Below are 23,804 nucleotides of genomic sequence, written 5' to 3' on the forward strand. Positions count from 1 at the left end.
GTACACCTTGAACTGAGGAAATGGAGCCAAAAGTCCATTAGTGGGAACTAATGAGCCTAAGTGTGGGGCTTGGAAAGACTGAGCCAAGAGGATTGGAGGGAAAGGCTGCTTCCATGGTGGAAGCTGCAACTGCCCTGATTCACTGAGCATTAGGTAGAGGACTCTTGCCTTGGGACTGGGGAAAATTAGCCCCCAGTCCCAAGGTGCTCTGCTCTGATCCACCTAACAATGCTTAAAGCAAGGTTCAACCTGTTTCTAGGCAATGTAAGTAGGTCCCAGAAAAAAGCTCAAGGATGTTTGTAATGATTCGAACATATCTGCCACACTATTAGGTAAAACTGCTTACCTCTGGCACCTGATTAAAGAATGCCAGGCACACAAAGCAAGAAAACATTGCCCATAATGATAAAAATCAATATAAGCTGACCCAGAATTGAGACATCAAAAATTCTATGAACACTGTATTCTATTTGTGTGCAAAGTTCTTAGACGGAAAATAATATAAAAGAGCCCAATCACAATTCTAGAAATGAAAACCATAATGTCTGAGATGAAAAGTATAAAAGATGGGGTTAATAGTAGATTAGAAATTGCTGAAGGAAATATTGGTGAGCAATATTTCCACAGCAATCAAACTCTCCAAAATGAAACAGAGCAAAAGTAATTTTATGAAAATGTGAGAAGCATGGCAACTTCAAGCAAGCTAATAATCAGATACAATGTTCCTTCTCTATCTGTGATTTCACAATCCATGCTGTCAGCCACCATAGTCAAGGGAAGTCCAAAAATATTAAGTGGAAAATTACAGAAATGAACAGTTCACAAATTTTAATTGCACACCGTTCAGCACAGTATGGTGAAACCTCATGTTCTCCCACCTTATCTCACTGGAATGTGAATCAGATCCCGCCTGGAGTATCCATGCTGTATATGGTACTTGTCTGTTAATCACTGAGTAGCCATCATGGTTATCAGAGCAACTATTCTGTCAATTTTGCAATGCTTAGGCTCTAGTAATCCCTATTTTACTTAATTATAACCCTAAGCACAGAGTAGCAATGCTAACTATTCAGATGTGATAAAGAAAAACCACAAAGTACTTTTTTTTAGTGCAAAGGTGAAAGTTCTCAACATAATAAAGAAAACAGTGCTGAGGCTGCTCAGATCTACTGCAAGAGTGGATGTTCTGTCTGCAAAATTGTAAAGGAGAACAAAGAAGTTCGTGCTAGTATTGCTGTCACAACTGAAACTGCAAGTAGTGGCTGCAGGGCATGAGGAGTGGTTGTCAACATGAAAAGGCATTATGTTCTAGGCTTTGGTACCATCCATGATTTCAGGCATCCACTGGGGGTCTTGGAACACATCCACCATGGATAAGGGGCCACTACTATAGTTTGAGTCCCCAAGGAAAATAGAGAAAGGAAAAGGGAGAAATAATAACAGAACATTTTCTAAATTTGATGAAATCCATAAACTCAGGATCTTGATAAAAACTAGTGGAAAACTAGTGTGAAAAACTAGTGGAAAACTGTTAATAAATAAAATTTCTTAAAGCCAGTAAGTAAAGAGAAGGTCTTAGAAACCAATATAGGAAGAGAAACAAAGAAAAATGGAAGCTGATTTCTCTTTAGAAACAAAAGTGAGACGACAGTAAGCCACCATTCTAAAAGTATTGAAAGGGGGAAAAAAAAAAAAAAAGATCCGTGACCCTCTAATTCTGTACTCAGTGAAAATGTTTTGCAAAATGAAGGCAGAATAAAATCTTTTCAGATATCTAAAGATCCTGATACAATAAATATTAAAGTTAGTCTTTCAGGGAGACAGAAAATGATGCTAGACAGAACTAAATAAAAGAATAAAGAACACAAGAATTGCAAGATTTTTCTTATCACTCACATTTCTTTAAAAGATAATTAAAATGCACACATTGAATATGCAATTTTATATCCAGTGAAAGTGGATATTGCTGATACAATATCACTTACAGTTTCTCCAAGGAAAATTCAATACTTGGGTATAAGTTCAATGAGACAAGTATAGTATCTATATGCTAAAAATCACAAAATATTGTTGAAAAGAATCAAAAAAGACCTAAATAAATAAAGACTGATATAATGTTCACGGACTGGATGACTCAAGAGATTGAAGAAACAATCTACATCAAAGTGAGCTATATATTTAATCAATGCCAATCAAAAGTCAAAGACAAGTTTTTGATGTTGCTAGGAGCTGATTCTAACATACATATGTATATGCACATGTGTGTGTATATATGTTCCTTTGTGCAAATATACATAAAGGGAATAGTGTCAATAAATAACCTCAGAAGAGGAGAAAAATGTTGAAGGAAGCATGCCCCCTGGTTTTAAGACTTACAATAAAGGTACCATAATCAAGACATTGTACCAGCAATGCATCCACATGTAAGTCAATGGAGTAGAATAGCTCATCCAGAAATAGATTCATACAAAGCCGGCCAGTTGGTCTTTGGCAAAGTTGCAAAAGAAGTTGAACAGAGAGAGAATATTCTCTCAACAAATGATGCTGGAATCACGCATAGCCAAACTTAAAAAATAAAACTTGACCAAAACCTCACAAAGATTAACTTTATACAAGATTAACTCAAAATAAGTTATGGATAAAGGTAGAAAACATAAAACTATGTAAATTTTAGAACAAACTATCCGTTACCTGGGTTTAGGTAAAGAGTTCTTAGAAATGACATCAAACACATGATTTATTTTTAAGGACGTGGTAAGTTAGCCTTAATCAAAATTTGAAACTTTTATTCTTCAAAATACTCTCTTAAAACAATGAAGATACAAGCTGCAGAATGGGAGAAAATATTCTCAAATGACATACCCAACAAAGAATCTGTGTGCAGAGTGTATAAGGAGGACTCAATGCTCAACGGTAAGAAACCAGCTCAATTAAAATACAGGTAAAGATATTTGAAAAGGAGTAAACCACAGATCAATGGAATAGAGGACAGAACTCAAAAATATCTCCACAAAAACATGCTCAACTGATTTTTGACAAGGATACAAAAGTAATTCAGTGAAGGAAAAACAGCCCTTTCAACAAAGGGTGTTGGAACAATTGATGATTCATAGTCAAAAAAAGTGAATCTCACACTAAATCTCATACTGTACACAAACATTAACTCCAAATGGATCATGGATCTAAATATAAAATATGAAATTATAATAATTTTAGAAAACAACATAGAAAAATGCATGATTTAGGGATAGGAAGAATTCTTAGACTAGAAACCAAAAGTACAAACCATAAAAGGAAAAATAGATAAATGACATTCCCCAAAACTTAAAAAGTTTGGTTTTGATGGGTAAGGGGCAGCGAGCTCACACAAGAAGGCATTTAAGCAAAGAACAGGGACAGAGAGCAAGTAAACGCACGGACAGCTGCCCTGCACTACTGGCCATTCGGGAACCACAGATAAAACCACGGGGAGGGAGGCTGCAGGTGCAGCTCCTGTAGCAGCATGCCTGCCTGAGCAAGTGCGAGGTCCTGAGTTCAAACAGTACCACTGTCACATCATAAAAAAAACTCAGTGAGGTTCTACCATACACCTGCTAAGTCGGCGAAAATAATACCAAATGCTAGCAAGGAAGCAGATCAACTAAAATATTTATACAGGGCTTGTAGAAATGCAAAACAGTGCAGCCGTCCTGAACAATGGCTTAGCAGATTCTTATACAGCTAAACAAACATACACTTGCCATATGACCTACAAATCTCACACGAGACAGACAAGTGTAGAATTGTAATGAGACATTTCAACACCATTTTCTCAATTATTGATAAAGTAAGGAGCTAGAAAAGTCAGTAAGTATGTAGAAGATTTGAGGACCATTCTGAACCAACTCAACCTAAATCGACAGTGCACCTACAACAGCTGCATGAACATTCTTTTCAAATAAATACAAAATATTTTCTAATACTGAACAGACCCTAGGCTCAATAGTTATAAAGTTCCCATATATTTGGAAATTAAATAACATACTTTAAAATAACCCATGGGTCAAAGAAGGAATCAAGGGAGGATTTTTAAAGTACTTTGAAATGAATGAAAAGAAAAACATAGCATGTCAAAATTTGTGAGACTCTATTGAGATTTCAAATTAATGACTTCAGTTTCTATGTTAGCTTTCCATTGCTGTGACAAAATACCTGAGATAAAAACTTAAAGCAGGAAATTTTGTTTGGGCTCATGCTTCAGGGGTTGCAGTCATGGTCACTTGACCTTGTTGCCACACAGAATATCAGGGTGGGAGCACGTGGAGGAGTTTGCTCACCTCATGAAGACTGAGAGACAAAAACAAAAACAAAGGGCCAGGTTTCCAATACCTCCTTCAATTCTCCCGCCCCATGACCTAGCTTCCTTTGACTAAGCCCTACCTCTTAAAGGTTCTACCACCTTCCAACAGTGCCACAGAATGGCAACCAGGCCTTCAACACATGCACCTTTGGGCCAGACATTAGAAGAGTAAGTGACCAATTAAACCAAAACTCAGTGGAAGAAAGGAAGAAATAAATAAAAAAAATAGAGCAGAACTCTTCAAAATAAAAATCAGAACACCAGTACAGGAAATCAACAGAACCAAAAGCTACTTCTTCAAGAAAGTCAATAAAATTGATTAACCCCTAGGCAGATGGTTCAGGAACAAAAGAGAGAGAAAAAGATAAAAATTACTAATGCCAGATGGAGAAACATAACAAGATACAGATTCTGAATATTCAAAAGTATAATAAGATAGAAGATACAGTGATCAACTTTATGTCAATAAATTGGGTGATTCAAATGAAACGGGAAAAATCCCCTAAGGACACAAACTACCAAAGTATTATTAGGAAGGAGTAGACATTATAGGTATTTTAAATTTTGAATTTCTGATGAGAAATCTTCCTTCACACAAAAAATCTCCAGTCCCAAATGGCTTGAGAGCTTGACTAGTGATTTAAGGAAGAAATAATACCATACACAAACTCTTCCAGAAAACCAAAGAAGAGACACTAATTCCCAACTCACTCTATAAGGTCAACATCACCCTAATAACAAAACCAAACACATCATAAGAAGGGAAACCATAACCAAGATCCCTTATGAGCACAGAAGCAAAAGTTTTGCAACAAAAGTTTAACTCAAATCTAACCATACAAAAAAGAAAGGAACAATATACATCATGAGCAAGCTGGGTTTATTCCAGGAATGCAAGATGAGTTCAGCACTTCATAATCAATTAGTGTAATCCACCATATTAAGGAGCTGGAAAAGGAAAACCATATGACCATAAATAGGTGCTAATTTTTTTTTCAAAATTCAATCTGAATTAATTATAAAATAATCAGCAAACTAGGAACTTACTCGCCCTGATAAAAAGCACTTACGAAACATCTACAGCTAACATCATTTTTAAGAGTAAAATACCATGAAGGTCAGAAGCAAGAGAAAGATGCTTGCTGTCACCTCTCCTATACAAATTTGTACTGGAGGTCCCAAGTGATACACAAAGGCAAAAACAAACAAAAAAAAAAAAAGCAAACAAAAGAAAAAGAAAAAGAAGGGAAAAAAGAAAGGCAACCAGAATGGAAAGGAAGAAATAATGGGTAAAAATGTTTGAGGGCCTATGTAGAAAACACAATAGGCTACAGAAAAAGCTACTAGAATGAACAGTGAGTTAAGTGTGCAAAATAAAAGGTCAATATAGGATAGCAATGAAATAAAAGATCAATATAGGCTTGCAATGAAACCTAAAAAACAAAACAAAACAAAACCATTACAACAGAATCGAAAGTTTGAACTACTTAAACTTTTCAAAAGATGTGCTAAATCTGGGCTCTTAAAACTATAAAATGTGACTGAAATTTAAGACCTAAACAAACAGGATCACCATATTCTTCATTGGGAGACTCCATATCAATAAGATATCCATTCTTTCCAAAATTGATCAATAGATTCAAAGAAATCACAAGCAGAATTCCAACAGTCTTTTAAATACACAAATTGGCAAAATGTTTCTAAAAACCATATGGAAATGCAAAAGACCTAGAATTGCCAAAATGGAGGAAAAATGTGAAGGGCCAATACTACCTCATTTAAAGACTTAATAGAAAGCTTTCATGATTAAGATAATGTGGTGTTGGTGAACGATAAGACAAATTGATCAATGGAACAGAAGAGAGTCTAGAAATACTCACACACATATGAACAACTGATTTTTGAGGAAGCTGTGAAAGTAATTCAGTAGGAAAAGGATACACTGAGGCAATTGAGTGTTCATGAGCAAAAGTATGAATCTTAATTCATACCTCCCACTATATAAAAAAAAACTCAAAATTTATCATAGACCTAAACTCAAAACCTAAAACTATAAAATTTATAGAAAAAAACATAGAAGAAATTATTTGTGACCCTGGGTTTGACAAAAATTTCTTAGACATCACATCAAAAGCACATCCATACATAAAGGGAATTAACAAATTGGACTTCATCCAAAAAGAACGAGAAGAAAAGCCACAGAGTGGGAGAAAATATTTACAAATCCTATATTTAATAAGGGACTTGAATTCACAATATTAAACACTTCCGAAAACTCAGTACTAAGAAAAGTAATAATTCAATTAAAAATGACCAAAGATTTGAACAGAAACTTCGCCCCCCAAAAGACAATAGATACGAAAAGTGAGAAGATGGAAAGATTTCAATGTCCTTAGATTTTAGGGAAATGCAAGTTACCAAGGTCAAGTGGGGGAAGGAGGTGGGAGAGCAGAAATTCACACACAGGGGTGCCACACTGCTTTGGAAGACAGTGGTTAGCTTCCTGAACCTTAAACACACACCCACCATTTGATCCATTCTTACTTTCTTGGGCATTTGTGCAAAAGAAAAGAAAGCATGTAAGCAAAGGGCTTGAGTACAAAGGCCCCGGGGTTTTATTTGTAGTGGAAGTAGAAACAAATTGTTACATTTCAATTCAACCTCGGTGTCACTCCACATTTGAAAGAAATGAACTAATGAACTAATTTCAAAATAGTCGTGTTATGTAACAGAAACCAGACAGAGCACACATGCTTTATGATTTCACTTCTAGAAAACTCTAAAGAATGAAATCTAATCTATAGTGACAGCAAGTAGAGAGACAGAGGAAGAAGGGGCAGTGGGCTGGGGTGGTAGTGGGATTACCACAGGCCACAAGGAAGTTTGGAGTGATTCATTTGTTTACTGTTTCAATTGAAGAGGAGAATCATGGGTGTGTACCTATCTGGAACTCATCAAACTCATGGATGTGTACATGGTGTTTATTGTATATCAGCTACACCTCAATAAAACTGTTAAAATATACCAATAAAATTTAAAGAGGGGAAGATAACACCAGCCATCAGCTGCCTTCAGAGAGGGAGTTCTGCAGGACCCTGCACTCCTGCTCTGCCCTGGCTTGGGGTTCCTGGCCTGGCATGTCAGCCATGGCTTATGATGATGGCACCCAGCCTTGTCCAGCTCCCTTTCTGAGGAAAGTCACTCCCAGGTCCACAGGTGTGATGGTGGAGCAGAACAGGGAAAATGAGCCAGCCCTCAGAGCCTACAACAGGCCAAGAAGCTTTCTCTCCACCATGTGAATAGTGGCCGTGGGGCCTAGGCAGCAGGCAGGTGACAAGTGTTCTCTTACTGCTCACTCATGTCCTATAATTTAATACAGTTTTGACATTTCTCCAGCTGAGTGGCAGCCAGGGCTCCAGCCACACATAATCGAGTGGATAAAAGCCAGAGCAAAGGGCACTGAGATGTTGGCTCTCTGTCATTTTGCTGCCAGCTCTGCCAGAGTCCAGCTGGCACTCTAATGGAGAGAGAGACAGAGAGAGAGAGAGATTGAGAACCCAGAGAAATTGCTCTTTCCTAGTGAGTCACGTGCTCTTGTACTTGGCAGAGGGTGCCAGCTGGGAGGTGCCATCCAGCTGTGTAGGAGACCCCAGGCTACTTGGCAATGGAGTTTGATCCACTGCAGTCCCATGCACTGAGCACCTACTATGTGCCAGGCTAGGCGGGCCCCAGGGATGGCACAATGAACAAGATAGGTGATGCCCTGCCTTGTGGACAGTCCACCTGACGATGACAACAGCAAATGTCGGTGTTTCGTGGTCACTGTGTGCACGTGCTTCGCTAAGGGTTCTGCTCTAACTGTGCCTGTCCAGAGGCCACACTGCAATTTGTCCTGTCTGAATGCATGTTTGGTTGTCACATCTAGAGACAGAAAATGGTGCTGGTTATCTAGTGGATGGACGCCAGGGATACTGTCTAACGCCACACCATGCACAGGACAGGCCCACAGCAAGGAATTACCTGGCCTAAATAAGTCATTAGTGCCCAGGTCAAGAGTTCCAGCTCCATACTCACCTCTCTTTCTCCCTCCCTCCCTCCCACATGTGTGTCTGGCACCTTCTATGGTCCCAGGGACCCCAGAACCACAACTGCAAAGGAGAGTCAGGTCCCCACCCTGTCTGATATTCCAGTAGAAGAGCAACAACCACCAAGGAACTCAACAAATGAATTGAACCATTGCAGGCTGTGACAAGGAAATCCTAGGTGTGTGTGTGGCGGGGGTTGGGAGTGATCAGGACACTGCAAAGGAGAGTGACGCTTTGTGAGAAAGATCTTCCTACTGCGTATGAGAATGCAAAGGAAACAAGCCCCAGCAAGGGACAGGGGCCAGCTCCTTATGACAGCTGGCTGTCCCCTCTTATCCTGGTACAGTAAAGACCCTGTGGCCCCCTCTCCACCCCAGCTCATCCCCAAGCTCCTGGTGGCCTCGCAGCACCCCGCTGTACAATGCCCCTTGTGGCCCTGTGCCTGCCAGCCCCTCTCTCCACAGGGCAGCCTGACTCTCACAGCTGACCCCAGGGATGGGCCCTGAAACTGTATTGGCACGTTGTGACCACTCCCCTGCCTGTAGCTGATTGGACAAGGAGAAAGGACACCTGACCCAAGGCAGACCAATCAGACATGAGGTTGGGCCTGCGATCCAGACCCTGCCCTCATCTGCCAGGTGGACCAGACAGAGAAGGCTGGCCCACCCAAGAGGGGCAAAGGGAGCGGGAGTGGCACTGGGATGGTGGTCTGTCTTCCCCAGGTCCTGTGGCCCCTCATCAATCAGCTTCCAACTTTGGCAATAGCCAGCCCTGTGCTGTCTTATCTGGGCCTCTGCAGAACTCCAAGGCACAGCAGGGGGAGGGGGTTCAGCCATGTTTGTTGGGGGAGTCAGAGGCCACCCGAAAAGGGAGAGAGCCATGGCAAAGAGCTGGAGAGCCCTGGACTCGAGGAGCATCTACCTGCTCATCTGTAGGTGACTGGACAAGACCCCCACGCAGGCACACACACACCACAGCAGCCCTGGTGAACACCAGATGTGTGAGGGTGTGGCTTAAGCACTATAGCACTGCCTCTTCATTTTAGTAAGGGGAGGCAGATCTGGCCTCAGCTGTCTTCTCCTTAAGTGTCTTGAAATGTTCCCCACTCCTGGATCCATGGGTGTTCAGGACATCCAGAAGACAGGGTCCTTCCCTGCCCCTGCCGTTACAGAGCCTGGCAGGGAACCTGCCACAGAGGAGAGTCTTTGGCTAGCCATCAAAAGGACCTATACCACCTCAGAGAGAGGGGTTAAGGTTAGAACCCTACTGTCAGTAGGAGGGGCTGGGGAGCTGTCACATCTGCCCCAAAGGGCCCTTCAATGGCTCTCACACAGGTGGGGAAAGAGATGGGGGGCGGGGAGCTCAGCACGGGGTGGGGACAGTGCTCCCCAAGGATGAGAAGGTCTCCCTTCCAGCTCTTGGCCTGCACTGGAACTTCCTGGTCACAAGTCTAGAGGAGGAGACTGAGGAAAATAGGAGTGAGAAAGCTGGGGAGGGGGCTGCCCTGGAAGGAGAGGGTGGCAGGAAAGGAGGGTTGAGTTTACCAGCCTCCCAGCTGCAGAGAGAGCTGAGCCCTTTCATCTAGTGGGCTTTGTTCAAAATCTCTAGCAGCTCATTAACTTGAAAAGAGGTTGGTTAACTATTATTTTTCTTTTAAATCCTGTGTGTCAAAACCTGGCCTTTCCAGTGCTCAGATTTCACCCCCCACATCATGTGCCACCCCCCTCCCCCAGGCTCTCTGCTGGGCAGAGCCACAGGCTGGAGAGGTGACAGGATGGTGTCACTTGGTCCTGGCTGAGCTTCAGAGGGGGAGGGCAGTGCAAGAGAGCAGACACGGGGGTGGTGACTCACAGCAACCCTGGTGAGGACAGAGCAATGCAGAAAATCATGTGGAATAGTCTAGTTCCAAGTGATAGAAAAGTCAACCCAAACAGACTTAAACACAAAGGGAATTTTTGTTGTTGTTGTTCCAAGTAACGAAAAGAATGTGGGGAGTTCTAGCTCAGACATGTCATCTGCCTGTATCAACAGGGGACAGACAGGCAGCTTCCTGCCTCCTTTGGACTGGGCAGGAGAGGGGTTCTCAGAGTTCTGGGCTAGAACAGGCAGGTGTGCCTCTCTGGGCAGGTGTGTGTCTAGGACTGGCAAGGAGGAGGGAACAGAGGTGCTGACAGACAGCTTGCTCAGCAGCCCCTCCCAAGGCACCAAAGAAGGTCCTGCTGACTCCTAGGGAAGGCTGCTTTAGTGCAAGGAGCACTCACTGTGCTGGCAGTGAGCACAGCCCATGGGAGGACTGCTCTTGCAGTTCCTGGTGGCAGAGAAAAACCCTTAGAGAAGGGGTCCAAAGAATGCAGAGGCCATGGAGCCTGGACAGAGTCCAGCTCCCCAGCCCCATCCTCAAGCTAGGTCCCTCCCTGGGCTCAGGGACTAAGGCTGTGAATAGAGGAACTGGTCCCAGATCCAGGCCTCCTCCTCTGCTCCAAGACCTGAGCTGAGCTCTCTCTGTTACCCAGCTCTGACTTCGTCCCTAACAGAGCCTCTGCCTGGATTGGATACTCCTGATCTGCTCCTGCACCCCATCTCCTGCCCCTCCAATCCCACCTTCCTCAGCCTAGACATGTGATACTGTCATCCTCACAGCAGCACCGGAACAACAAACCAATAACACTTAGTGAGCACCTGCTGCATGCCAGCCAAGTGATTCCCATGCATTATCTCATTTAATCTTTGAGCATCCTTAGAAGCAATGATTCTGGGGTGATTTGCTAAAAATCCATTGGGCAAAGACCCAACTCACCAAATGATCAATTTACCAAAAATCAATTTGCCCGGTGATCCATGGGATACCCAGTGAAAGGCAGACATGTTAGCCCAATCTGAGGCATGAAACCAGGCAGCTGGTTCACTGTGGAGGCAGACGGAGGCTCCAGAGGGCCAGGACCTGAACAGGCTTCCTGAGATGAAGAAAATGAGACTCAGAGAAATCAATCAAGTACTCAAGGTGACACAGAGGATGAGAAAGTGCCAGAGCTGCCCTCACAGCCCAGGAGGTGCAGACTTGACTCTACTCAGATATCCATGCCAAGGCCTACTGCAAGCCCTGCCCCCCAACCCCCTCATTTCCCACCCTGAAGAATGGAGTTGGGCGAGATCATTTCTGAGACTCTCCTGAGCTGATTGTCTATGAAACCAAGGCTCAGAGAGAGTTAGCAACCTACCCCAGGCCACACAGCAGGTTAGCAGGAGAGCTGAACCTGACCCAGGTCTCCTGCCTCCCCTCCTAGGGTCTGTGCCTCAATCACACCCCCTCTGGGGACACTTCCTGAACATTAACCTACTGGAAAATCTATTTTTGTCATTTCACAGGACAAAAAAGCTGACAGTGTCAAGAGATAAGTGAAAATCACACATAAAAAATTAGTGCCAGACAGGACTTGACTCTTTGCATTGCTCTATAGTTTCAGCTCTCAGAATGACCTCCAGACCAGAGCAGATGGTGCAGGTAGGGTCTGTCAGCTCCAGAGGAGGTCCTAGATCACTGCCACCCCATGAGGACCCTGAGGCTCCTTATGTCTGAATCCCCAAATGCCGGCCCTGATGGCCTGCCTTAGACAGAAAGCCGAGGAGAGAACTCCCACTTCAGATAGCATTGGGGGTAGATGTGAACAACTGCTATGCAGTCATGACCAAGGAGGATTCTAGTGGGTTCATGGTCATGGTTAAGTTCTTTAGCACTGTGCAAGGCTGGGTTCTTAAGGAAGTCACCAGAGACCAGGACATGCATGCAAATGGCTGCTTAGCAGGTCACAGCAGGAAGCCCAGCAGGAGGGTAGGGGGGCGTGAGACAGGAAAGGGATTTCTAGACTTGGAGTTTTCTCAGGTAGAAATGGCCAGCTGTGGTGCAAGGTTGTTCCTTCCCTCAGGAAGTTGGGATTTGGGGGAGCAGTGGAACAGGTGCCCCTGCCATTCTCCAGAATCTAGGTCTACAAATGGGAACCTGGTTGTTTATCTTTGTAACCTCACTTCCTTGGTGCTCAGGACTCAGGACACCAAGTGTGTCATAGAGTGGAAAGAGCATTCCCCCAGCTTCAGGAGAAAGCCCTGTCCCACTCAGTACGCTGAGAACAAGCAACTCAGGGAGCATGAGGACCCAGCCCATGTCACAGGCATTCCACCAGCGTCCCTAGATGACCCTTGAGTACCTTCCCAAAGCACAGACTTGTAGCAGCAGGAAAAGGAACAGAGCAGTCTCCACACTATGACCTTGGCTGACTGGTATCTGAGTCCATAAGAGACCCTCCATGGGCTCCCAGAGGGGAATTGCAAAGGTCTAAGATTCTCTGTAAAGCAGGAGAGGTCCAGCTGCCCAGATCCATGTCTACCTGCTACCTGCTACATTTCCACCTACAGGCCCATAAGACCCAGCAACATACAGAGGCTGTGGCCATCCATCAAGGAGTGTCCTTCCCAGTGCCTGCCCCCAGCTCTGCTACCTGAAGAATCAGGGTTTGCAGTGAGGAAAACCTGACCCACTGTGATTATGAAGGCTTCTGTTCCAGTTTTCTCAGCTGCAATCCAGTTTACAGCCCTGGTGCTGTAACGCCTCCAGTTGCCTCAGAAGCTTGGCCTGGGGGCTGTTCACACAGCTACACTCCCCACCTGCCTTTGTACCCAGCACCAAAGAGCTCTACAGTACATTTTATTTTCTTTGAACAAACCAACTTTCCACCATCACATGGAGGTCAGAGTGTGCCCAAGTATCAGAGGGCTAGAAATGAACATTATTTCCCCAGGTTTTATTGTCTCACCTGTGGTCACCCGCTGTCCCTTCCTAGGGATGACCTGAGGCTTGGCTGGCCATGTGTTCCCAAAGCCCCGTATTTCTCTTCCCCCAGCCAAATGGCCTCTTTCTCTCTTCTTTCTTTTCCTCTCTCTCATCCTCCCTCGTGGATTACAATGTCTGAGCACAGGAAAACACAATTTCAGAATGCTGCTGTCTTATATTACTAAGGATTTAGTTCCTTTATTATGGAGCTCTGAATGGGGGTTTTCAAATAGGTACACAAGGCACTGGTGGTAATTATCATGTCCCTGCTCTCTAGCAAACAGGAATTCAAGTTATGGATTTGTTTGTAAGGAACTTTTGCATGGGTGAGCCGGGCGAGCAGCCCATGGACTAGCAGAGAACCACCAGCAAAACAAGTACTTGGAGGAAGGAAGAGCTTGCCAGGAAGAGAGGGGAGAAGCTGAGCCTTGGGCAGGGTTGAGGAGATCCCTCTATGGGAGCTGGCCTCCTCCTCCACCAGGACCTCCAGGGAGGGAGGAGGGAGGTGGCACGTGGCTCAGGTTTGCTAATTGGTTGGCAAGACCCTCCCTAAGTTCTTCCCAATCCACCTGCTTCTCTGACCTGATGGTGGGGTGCCATCCATCCCACCTCCATAGTCAAGAGGACCCACGCTGATCCACAGCAGTGCAAGACAGCCACTCTGAGGGCAGCACTCTGAAGTCAGCAGAAGAGGCTGACTCAGGAACAGCAGTGTAGGATTCTGAAGGCAGCAGGTGTTTTTATTTTATTGTGTTTGGATTTGTCCCATCTCTGGGGCCCCATGGGTCATCACTCCTTCCAGGACATGACCAAGCATCCTTCCAGTGGTATCTCCATCTCCATCTGCCAGCCTCTTTCCCTGGCCTGCCCCTCCTCCAGGAGAGAAGAGGGCTCACTTTGGTGAAGGAAGTAGGTCCTTGTGAGCTAAGTGACCAGTCACCTTCCTGTGTCCTGGTGGCCAGCTCCACCCTGGGAAATTCAGACCTCTCTGGCTAGGGGTCGAGCTGTGTTTGGCCAGGTTTAACCTCTAGGTTGGGGTCCCAGGCACCTCTCCGGGAAGGAACAGGACAGAGGGGTCCAAAGTCACATGGGCCAATTTAGGCTCTGCATCAGCAGCCATGTCTGCCTAACAATGATACAAGTAGCCTGGTCTGGTAGTGACCTACAAGAGTTCAAGTTATTATTCACAGGATAGTGAGGAAATGTCTGAGATTCAGATCCCAGGATGCCTGGGATCCATGTTTCTCTGCCCTATTCTGTGCTTCTCAGGCCCAGCAGGCTAAGGGTGCAGCTGCGTCTTCCTGAGCGACCCCTAATTCCAGCCTCAGGTCTGCTATGGCTCTAGGATGCTGCGAAGCAGGAAGCTCGCGTTCCGAAGTTCAAAGACGCCGTTAAGGAGCATTTGAGTCTCTGAAAGAAGCTGATTCCAAGATTCTGTGCATCACAGATGCCGCGTGGGAGGAACGGGAGACCTGAAAATCCTCCCTGCAAGACTGTGTTTCAGCATTGCAGGAGGAAAAAGCTGGGCCAAGGGCCTCAAGTTCCTCTCAGCATTGACATGTGGGGTCCCTGGGAGTCCTGGACCCTTCTCAGTGCCTCACACCAGTCTCTCCCTTAAAGAATCCAAGGGCCCTAGGGGTGGACCAACCATTGCAGAAGCCCCCACCTGGTTAACCAGCCAGCAGGTCTTCCAGGAAGGCCTTGGATTCCTCCACCTGTAATTTCCTGGGGGACTCCCCCACCCCAATCTGGAGAAACAGTACAGCACCTCCTCCCTTCCTTCTTCACCCTCAAGACCTGAGACCAGCCAGTGTGGGTGCATCCCTGATACCACCCTATGGGGGTCCGCCACAGTGTTGTCTGCAATACTCATCAAAGCTAAGCCACCACTGGGATCTCCCACCGACTCCCCACAGCAGTTAAATGGGCCCTGAAGCCCCAGGGGACAAAGCCTACAGGGCCAAGACCTCAGCAGATGGACCCAGCTGAGCACATTTTTCCCTGGGATATTAATTGCTGCAAGGACTGTGGAATCAGCCTATATGCCGGTGGAAATTTTCTGGTGCATCTCACTCAGATAAGAAACAGCAGGAGTGGGAAGGAACAGGCCACTGTCATTCCACATCTGTCTATTCTTCAAGAACAAGCCTGCTCCACCATGGGGCCCCACATCCATTCCCTGATCCCCTCGGCCTTGGGGAAAGGCAGGGTGGTGCTCTGAGTGGGACTGTCCTGCCAGGTCCAGTGGGGTTTCTTTGGAAAAGAATTTGGTTCCCAGCAAGAAGGCAAATTAGGAACAGGCTGGAATGCTAGAGGGGCCAGATCCCATGCTGTGAGAGGATTAAGGAGGAACCTTCTGAGCCAGACCCACCAGGCCAAGAAACAGCTGGTTCACTGCCACCAGATGCCCACTGGACTAGGCTGGGGAGAGATAGCCAGAGGTACACAATGTCTACCCTGTAAAGGACAGGCATGCCCACAGCTACCCTCTGGACAGCCCCATCAGAACACCCAGCACCTTTGGGATGATACCCTGTGAAACCAGAGCCATCAGGGGGCAGATCAGAGCTGGGTGGCCTCATTATGCCCTGGCCTATTTTCCATGACCTGCCCCAAGATGCTGTGGCTGCCATGGTAATGGGGCAGACAGATGCAGACAAGGGGGCATCTCAGACCCCCAAAACCGTAGGGCCTCACAGGTCTTAGAGAGAGAAACTGGGCCTTTGAGCTGGCAGGAGGTTTCCTGGAAAAGAAGGGAGCAGAGGTGAGGCTGGGTCTGAGCCTTCATTAGGCACTCATACCTGTCCTAGCTAATCCTTACTACAGAATTTTGCAAAAATGCAGTTCTAATGGGTTGAACAGAAGCAGTAGATCCCTCATCACAAACAGCACAGCTACTATCTAATTCATGGCCTCAGCCTCCCTATTGCCTAAGTGAGCAAACTGAGCCCCCAGAAGTGCACTCACATGATCACAGCCACATAGCAGCTAGTCAATGACAGAGCATGGATCACAGCCTGCTTTAGATTCTAAAGATCATGCTCTCTCAGGGTGCCTGGATACCTTCTCAGAGCCTATGGAATCAGACAGAGCCCATGTAACAACTTGAGTCAGGGATGTTTAGTACAAAGAACCAACTGTGGTAGGGGAGGAGCTAGCTAATAGGCTGGAAGGAGCAAAGCTAATGGTGCCTTAGGGCTGAGGAAGACAGCCGTGGAAGGGCCCTTCCCTGGAGCTGGGTTTCAGAGGGCCGTGGGTGCAGCCCTTTGATGGCAGAAAAGTTGTCTGGGTCCTGGTGAAGCTGCTCAGCAGACTCCAGCCTGCAGGAAACACCCAGCCAGACACAGGCAAAAGGGGGCAGTGCTACTGTGGGTGGAGGTCTCGGGTGGATCACAGCGAGGTGGTCACCTGAGTGGGCTGTGAGGTCAATGAGGGCCATGTAGTGTGGTGCTCAGGTGTGACAATGCCCCCACTGCATGTCGCCCCATGTAACAGAAGGTGCACCAGGAGTAAGACAATGTAAAAAACGCTTTCTCCGCAGTGTTTTTCCAGCGCCCTCTACTGGCAAAGTGGAACAATCCCTCAAGAGCAGGGGTTCTGGGGAATTGGGAACCAGAGAGGCAACTCTAGCCACCTGTTCATATGTGTCCTGCTGCCTATTTTTGTATAGACCCTGAGCTAAGAATAGTTTTTTACATTTTTAAATGATTAAAAAAATAATCAAGAGAACAATCTCTGGTGACATGTGCGCATGAGATTCAAATTCCAGTGGTCATGAATAAGTTTGAATTGCATCAGTTGAAAAGCTGTAGAAATCCGTTTTCTCTCTGGTTACATAAATACCTGCATTCTGTCCTTGGTTTGTTTCTTAGCCCAACAATCCTAAAAAACTGCTTATGTGGCCTTTCCATAAAGTTCGACAAACCCTGCAGTGAGTTGGTGAGGGATCAGGGCTCCTTTGGTCTCCATTACTTGCCCCACTGCCACCAACACTTATAACTGTGTGGTCTGGGCTGCCAACCCCTAGCCTGGCAAATCCTCTGGACACTGAGAGCCAGGAGATCAAACAGGAGCCACACAGGGTGCATTATACTGATGCCTTCCCCCGAGTGATCGGGGTGGGGGTAAGGGGTGGGCTGGAAAAAGAGGCATGAATGTCTGAAAACACAGTCTCCTCCATGGACGTCAACCCTGAGAGATCACTGAGGCCTCAGTGGACGGTCTGAAGAGGTGATTAGAGAGATTGGATGGTGCCAGTGTGCCTCAAGTGACAGGGACAAAACCAGCTCTCACTGACTGGGTTTGAGCTGATCCCGGTGCTAGAGGCCAGAGGCTCTGCGTTCCTAGAGCCTGTCCCTTCCATACCAGCCCATGCCTTCCATTCCAGGATCATCCTCTTCAAAACCACAAACCAAACCTAAGACTGCCTTATGTTCATCTGTGAGGGGTCTGGGGCCTATTTCACAGACAGAGAAGCTGAGACCCAGAAAGAATCACCAGGTAGCAGCCAAGAGGATGTGGAAATATTAGAAACTTTTGAAACAACAGAAGTGGACTTCACATCCCTGGGTCTCCTCTGACATCTGAAAAGTGTTCATCACTGCCCTCTCTGCATCAAGGCCAGTGCCCCACACTCAGCTCCTTCTCTCTGTAAGATGGTCTGCAAAACAGATCACTGTGAAGATTAAGTTAGAAAAGCCCCTAGCACATGGGAGCTTCCCTAGATATGTAACTCAGTGGAGGTCCAAGGCTGCCCTGACCTGGATTCCCAGCACTGCATCCCTTGAGCAGAGATGCCCTGCCCCACACCAGTGCCTCAGGCCAACCCAGCTCTGGGGTTGAGCCTCCCAGCCTCCTACCTCATTGCAACTCTGCAAAGGAGCCTCATGGTCTCGGTCAGCAGGAAGCCCCTGCACAGTGCCTGTCTTGGCTGGTATTAATTGCATTTGTATCTGGAGCAGATGGAGGGAGGCGTCTATTTTTTTGCCCTGTTTTTCAAAGTGCTTTGGTCTAGGAGATAACTGTGTAATTAAAAGAAGAGAAATGCAAAACAATCCTGTTAGACAGGCCGGGCCATCTTCTCTCCCTCATAAATCTATTAATGAACTGTCATTGCAAAGATAAAGCCCTTATTGGAACCTGCTAACCAGTTCACCGTGGGGCAAAAAGACTCTCATTGTAGTCCTAGAGCTGAAGAGGGAAAGAAAAATATGTTAATCAGCTTAGTTCTGTACATCTACACAAAACTAAAGAAATATATATTGGTTGCCTAGTAGTGTGGCTTTTGCCAATAGACAGTGACCCTGGGGGACACTGGCTTTCTTTCTTTCAGGAGCTTGCTTGTAACCTTAATAAACCTAGAACAGAAAAAGATTCGGATATTGCGTTTTCCAAGGACCTGCAGCAGATTGAGGAGTTCGTGGCAGGAATTTGGGTTTGAGTAGGTGCTAAGAGGTTCTGATTGCCAGACTCAGAGCCATTGAAATGCCCCACGCAGGGAAGAATGTGACCCAGGCCAGATGGACCTCTGCATGGATGGGCTCCTTAGAAACAAAGCCTTAGAGGAGGTTCAGGCAAGACGTGGGGTTACCTGAGGTGCATGCCCAGGAGAAGGGAAGTGGGAGGCAGCAGAGGGCAAGCAAGGGCATGAAGCCAGCCGGGATCTAGCCTTAGCCTGAACCCACCAGGAGCTCTGGAGCATGTGTGGCACCTCATGGCTGCCCACTTTGGGCAAAGAGCCTTCTCTTTGGTTACGCTGTGTCAGCCAATGATAAGCTGCAGGTCATTCTAGGACAGGGGGTAACATCCAGACATTTCCAGCTTGTCAGCAGGCAGCACCCTTCAGCTGGGAACACATCTCCAGCAGAGGGTCTCCCAGATGAGATGTCAGCTGCTGGGGGACGTGAGCAAGACTCTGCCTCAGTCGGGTCCCAACAGGTCCTACCTCAGCACCCCTGACTCTGGCCCCGCCCATCAGCAATAGATGAAGGCTCTGTCTACCCAGTACCATTTTCCTTAGGGAAACGTTCAGCCTTCTCATCATTCTGAGAGAGTCTGACGGCCCCCACCGCCAACAAACACCCCCAGGTTCAGGAGTGTTCAGTCCCTCAGACCTGGCCAATCAGTCTGGCATCCCCCTGGCACAGTGATTGGTCCAGGGATGGGTGGGGTCAGAGATGGGGTTAGCAACTGAGGTAGATGCCAAATTCACTTGTGAGCAAGTGATTTAGTGAGGGAGTATCGCATTTTAGAAACCTGAAAGAATTGGCCATTTTGAGTGGTTTCCAATTTAGGGCAAATACAAATGAAAGTGCTTGTAATAGACTTTTTTGCAGATGTGTGTTTCTTTTCTCTAGAGAGAATGGCTGAGACTCTTAATCCATAGGCAGTATTGCTCAGCTGTACAAGAGGCTGCCAAATTGCTTCCCAAAGCGACTGGACCTGCCTCCATTTCCACCAGCCCAGTAAGAGGGCCCAGCACCTCTCCATCCTCCTCAGCGCTTGCCGTGGTAGCCATTCAGCAGGAATACAGTGTCTTGTGGTTTTATGTTGTATGTCTCTGCTAACTAGTAATTGTGTCCCCCTTGTCCAGTGCTTGTTAGCCATCATGAGTCTATGGCTGGAGTATTGTGACCATTTTTATTACTCTTCTCCTAGGGAGAGCTTGTACATTTTAGGAGTTGAATCTCAGTACATATTTTTGAGTTTTGTTACGATACTAAATCGTATTTTTATTTCACTTGCTATTTTTTGGTGCTCTTGCTAGCACATGGAAGTACAATTGATTTATAGACAGTGAACTTGAGCACTCCTCAACTGGCATAAAACCTGTGCTAAACAAGTGTTCAAAGCATTTATTTGTGCTCCCGGGTCCAGTTAGGTTTGACAATACAGGAGATGGAAGAGTAGAGGGAGGAGCAAATGTTCCTCCTCTGTGAAATGGGGACAGTGCAAATAGTTGACATTATATAGCACTGAACATATGCCAGGTCCTGTATTCAATGTGTGTGCACACCCATGCACATATGTGTGTGCACCTGTGAACATATATGTATATTCAATCATCTAATCCTTAGGATCTCCCTGTCATGACTCACTCCATCTTGCATGAGGAAACTGAGGCACACAGAGCTGTGTAACTCAGTACAGGTCACTGGCCAGTAAATGCAGAGCCAGATTCAAGTGAAGCCAGCTTGGCCTTCATGTCTGTACTCCCAGCCCCAATTCCATCCTGTCTTCCAATATATCCTTAAAGACAACGTTGAAGGTTAACTGATGTATATTTGTAAGGAGCTGAGCACAGCCCTGGCACCCAGTTGCTACTCCATAAATGCTAAGGTGGCAATCTCTGCCTTGCATTCTGGGTAAATGGATGGGCCAGGTACCCAGCCAGCCCTGGGATGCTTCCAGCTCCATGGGGAAGTTGGAGGTCCTTCTCTCACTGAGCCCCCTGCTGGGGAAGTTCTGCAGGCAGGCCTTGGGGCCTGACTCTCATGTCTTTCTCTGTTCCATCCCTGCCCCCTCTGAGGTGCCTCTAGCTTGTTAAATGATGAAGTTTTCTCATTGTGGAGGCTTCCAGCTCATTAACTGGTGAGAGGGCAGTGAGGGAGGGAGAACTCAGGAGAGAGCACCTATCGATGAGTCTGTCACTTGAGGGCCCAGCCCCAGGGTGAGCCATTCTGAGCCCCCCATCTGTAACCCCCAGGAGTCCCAGCAGAACCACACCCCCCTCACCAGTAAAGGTTGGTCCACCAGGCTTCTGTCTCTGAGTTCTTTTGGCCCCTCAAGTGTGGACCTAAGACCAGAAGACAGTGGCCCAGCATGCCCTAAGTCAGGAAGGGCACCTTACAGTCTCCATGTGCCTGCTCACCAAGGATTCCTCCTCTCCCAGGTAGGCAGCAGAGCAACCTACTGATGCCAGCTGAGGGTAGACACAGAAGGGCCTTGGCACAGAGAGGCCTGTGGGAGAGGAGCCATCCAGGTTGGGTCACAGGGATGATAGTGACGGATGTGGCTCTGGGCTGTATCTTTTCTCCTGATATGCAAGAGATGTAGGGACATTATGAAACCAGAGGCGAGGCGGGGACTGTCCCTGGCCAGGAATATGTTCAGTGTGCTTGGCCCCCACCCCTGAGATGCTAAACCAGAACCTAGTGTCCAGCTCATCTTCCTCCTCCCCTCAGAGACAAAGATGGTGGGACAGGAGACCCCAGATGTCCTCTCTATCCCCCACCAGATGAACAACAAGAGCCTTGGAAAGGGAAGAGAGAGGGAAGCTATTCCTGGCAGGGGCACAGTGTAAGCAAAGGCACAGAGACAAGAGGGGATGGGAAGAAGCCAGGCCAGACTGAAAAGGCAGGACAAGGGACAGATGTCATTACCTGCAGGTGTAGTGAGGCTGGTGCCCCACCCTCCATGTGTACACAGAAAACTGGTAGACACAGATCTAATTGGTATGGAGGCCTGGTGGCTAGGGACAGAGGGCCACTGCCTGATAGACATGTGGAGGGCTCCTGATGGCTTCTAATTGCTCCCCAAGAACCAGTTCCGACCTGGGTACTGGGTTATGAAGGAAGCCAGAGTCTCAGCAATGAGACACTGGCTGGAGGCTAGGTCTGGGGGTCCCCGGTGCTGTGTGGAAAGGATACTCAGCTATCCTGTCAGGGAATTGTGAAGAGCAGTCCTAAAGACCTGCTTACCCACCTGCCCTGACCTTGGGGTACAGTGTTGATGCTAGTTATAGGGTGGTCCTGACTCCCAGAGGCCCCTGTGGAGGCCCAGGCTGCATTTGTAAGGGGCATCAGGGACCCACACTGTCTTAGAATCTAGAACTTAGAATCATAAATGTTTGGAGTTCCGTAAACCCAGGACATGAAATTCTAAGAGTTTCAAAGTTTAGAAATATATAGGCTTAGAGTCCAGAAGTGAGAACTGTCACATCTACACAGAATTGGGCTTCTAGTCTAACAGAACTGTCTGCCAAACACAGTGACAATAATTTGAAAAGAAGAACAATAAGAAGAAAACTCTCCCCAGGAGCCCAGTGCATGGAGCAGCAGCTCTGGTTGGTGGGTGGGTGGGGGCCCTTGAGGACCCTCTGCCTATCACTCCCACCCTGCCCATTCCCCACCAGGTAGCCCAGAGCACTGTGGTCCCAGCACCTTAACTGAGAGATGGGGATGCTAAGATGATTGCCAAGGGCAGAGCCAGCTCCACCCCTCACCTGGACTCTGCAGAGCTCCTGCCAAAGCTGGGCACATGGGGCCAGCTGGCTCCAGATCCCAGGACTGCTGGGAGCAGATAAGCAGGATGCAGAAGGAAGACAGACACCTGGCCATGTGCCTCTGATCCTGGCCCAAGTCCAGATCCAGGCAGGGGAAGAAACCTGGGCATGGGGCAGATTGGGGGAGGCCTGTTTTCCTCATACAAAGCACTCAAAGTCATCGTCTGTTCAGTAATTGCTATGGTGGGAGCTTTTTGCACACCAGCCATACACTAGCTGCTGAGCCAGGCACAATCTGGTGCTCCTGGTCCATCAGAGGCCAACTTTTTCTTGGACCTGACCCATGAAGCAAGTCTGACACCCTTTCCAGGGATGAAGAAACCATAGTCGGAGACTTGCTCATGTCACTACACTCAGGCTTGACTACAAATATGAAGGATCTTGCCATGTATATAGCACATAGTAGGTGTCCCAAAGTGGCAAATCCCTGTCCTTGTCCCCAGCAAGCATCCAGAGATGTGACTTTAAGTGGGGGTGGGGACCAACAACAGGTGTTGGCGAGGATGCGGGGGAAAAAGGAACCCTCTTACACTGCTGGTGGGAATGTAAACTAGTACAATCACTCTGGAAAAAAATTTGGAGACTACTTAAAAAGCTAAACATTGATCTACCATTTGATCCAGCAATACCACTCTTGGGGATATACCCAAAAGACTGTGACACAGATTACTCCAGAGGCACCTGCACACCCATGTTTATTGCAACACTATTCACAATAGCCAAGTTACGGAAACATCCACCACTGACGAATGGATCAAGAAAATGTGGTATTTATACACAATGGAATTTTATGCAGCCATGAAGAAGAACGAAATGTTATCATTTGCAAGTAAATGGATGGAATTGGAGAACATCATTCTGAGTGAGGTTAGCCTGGCCCAAAAGACCAAAAATCGTATGTTCTCCCTCATATGCGGACATTAGATCAAGGGCAAACACAACAAGGGGATTGGACTTTCATCTCATGATAAAGCGAGAGCACACAAGGGAGGGGTGAGGATAGGTAAGACACCTAAAAAACTAGATAGCATTTGTTGCCCTCAATGCAGAGAAACTAAAGCAGATACCTTAAAAGCAACTGAGGTCAATAGGAAAAGGGGACCAGGAACTAGAGAAAAGGTGAGATCAAAAAGAATTAACCTAGAAGGTAACACCCACGCACAGGAAATTAATGTGAGTCAACTCCCTGTATAGCTATCCTTATCTCAACCAGCAAAAACCCTTGTTCCTTCCTATTATTGCTTATACTCTCTCTTCAACAAAATTAGAGAT

Source organism: Castor canadensis, chromosome 7 (genome assembly GCF_047511655.1).
Source record: "Castor canadensis chromosome 7, mCasCan1.hap1v2, whole genome shotgun sequence".
Lineage (NCBI taxonomy): Eukaryota > Metazoa > Chordata > Mammalia > Rodentia > Castoridae > Castor > Castor canadensis.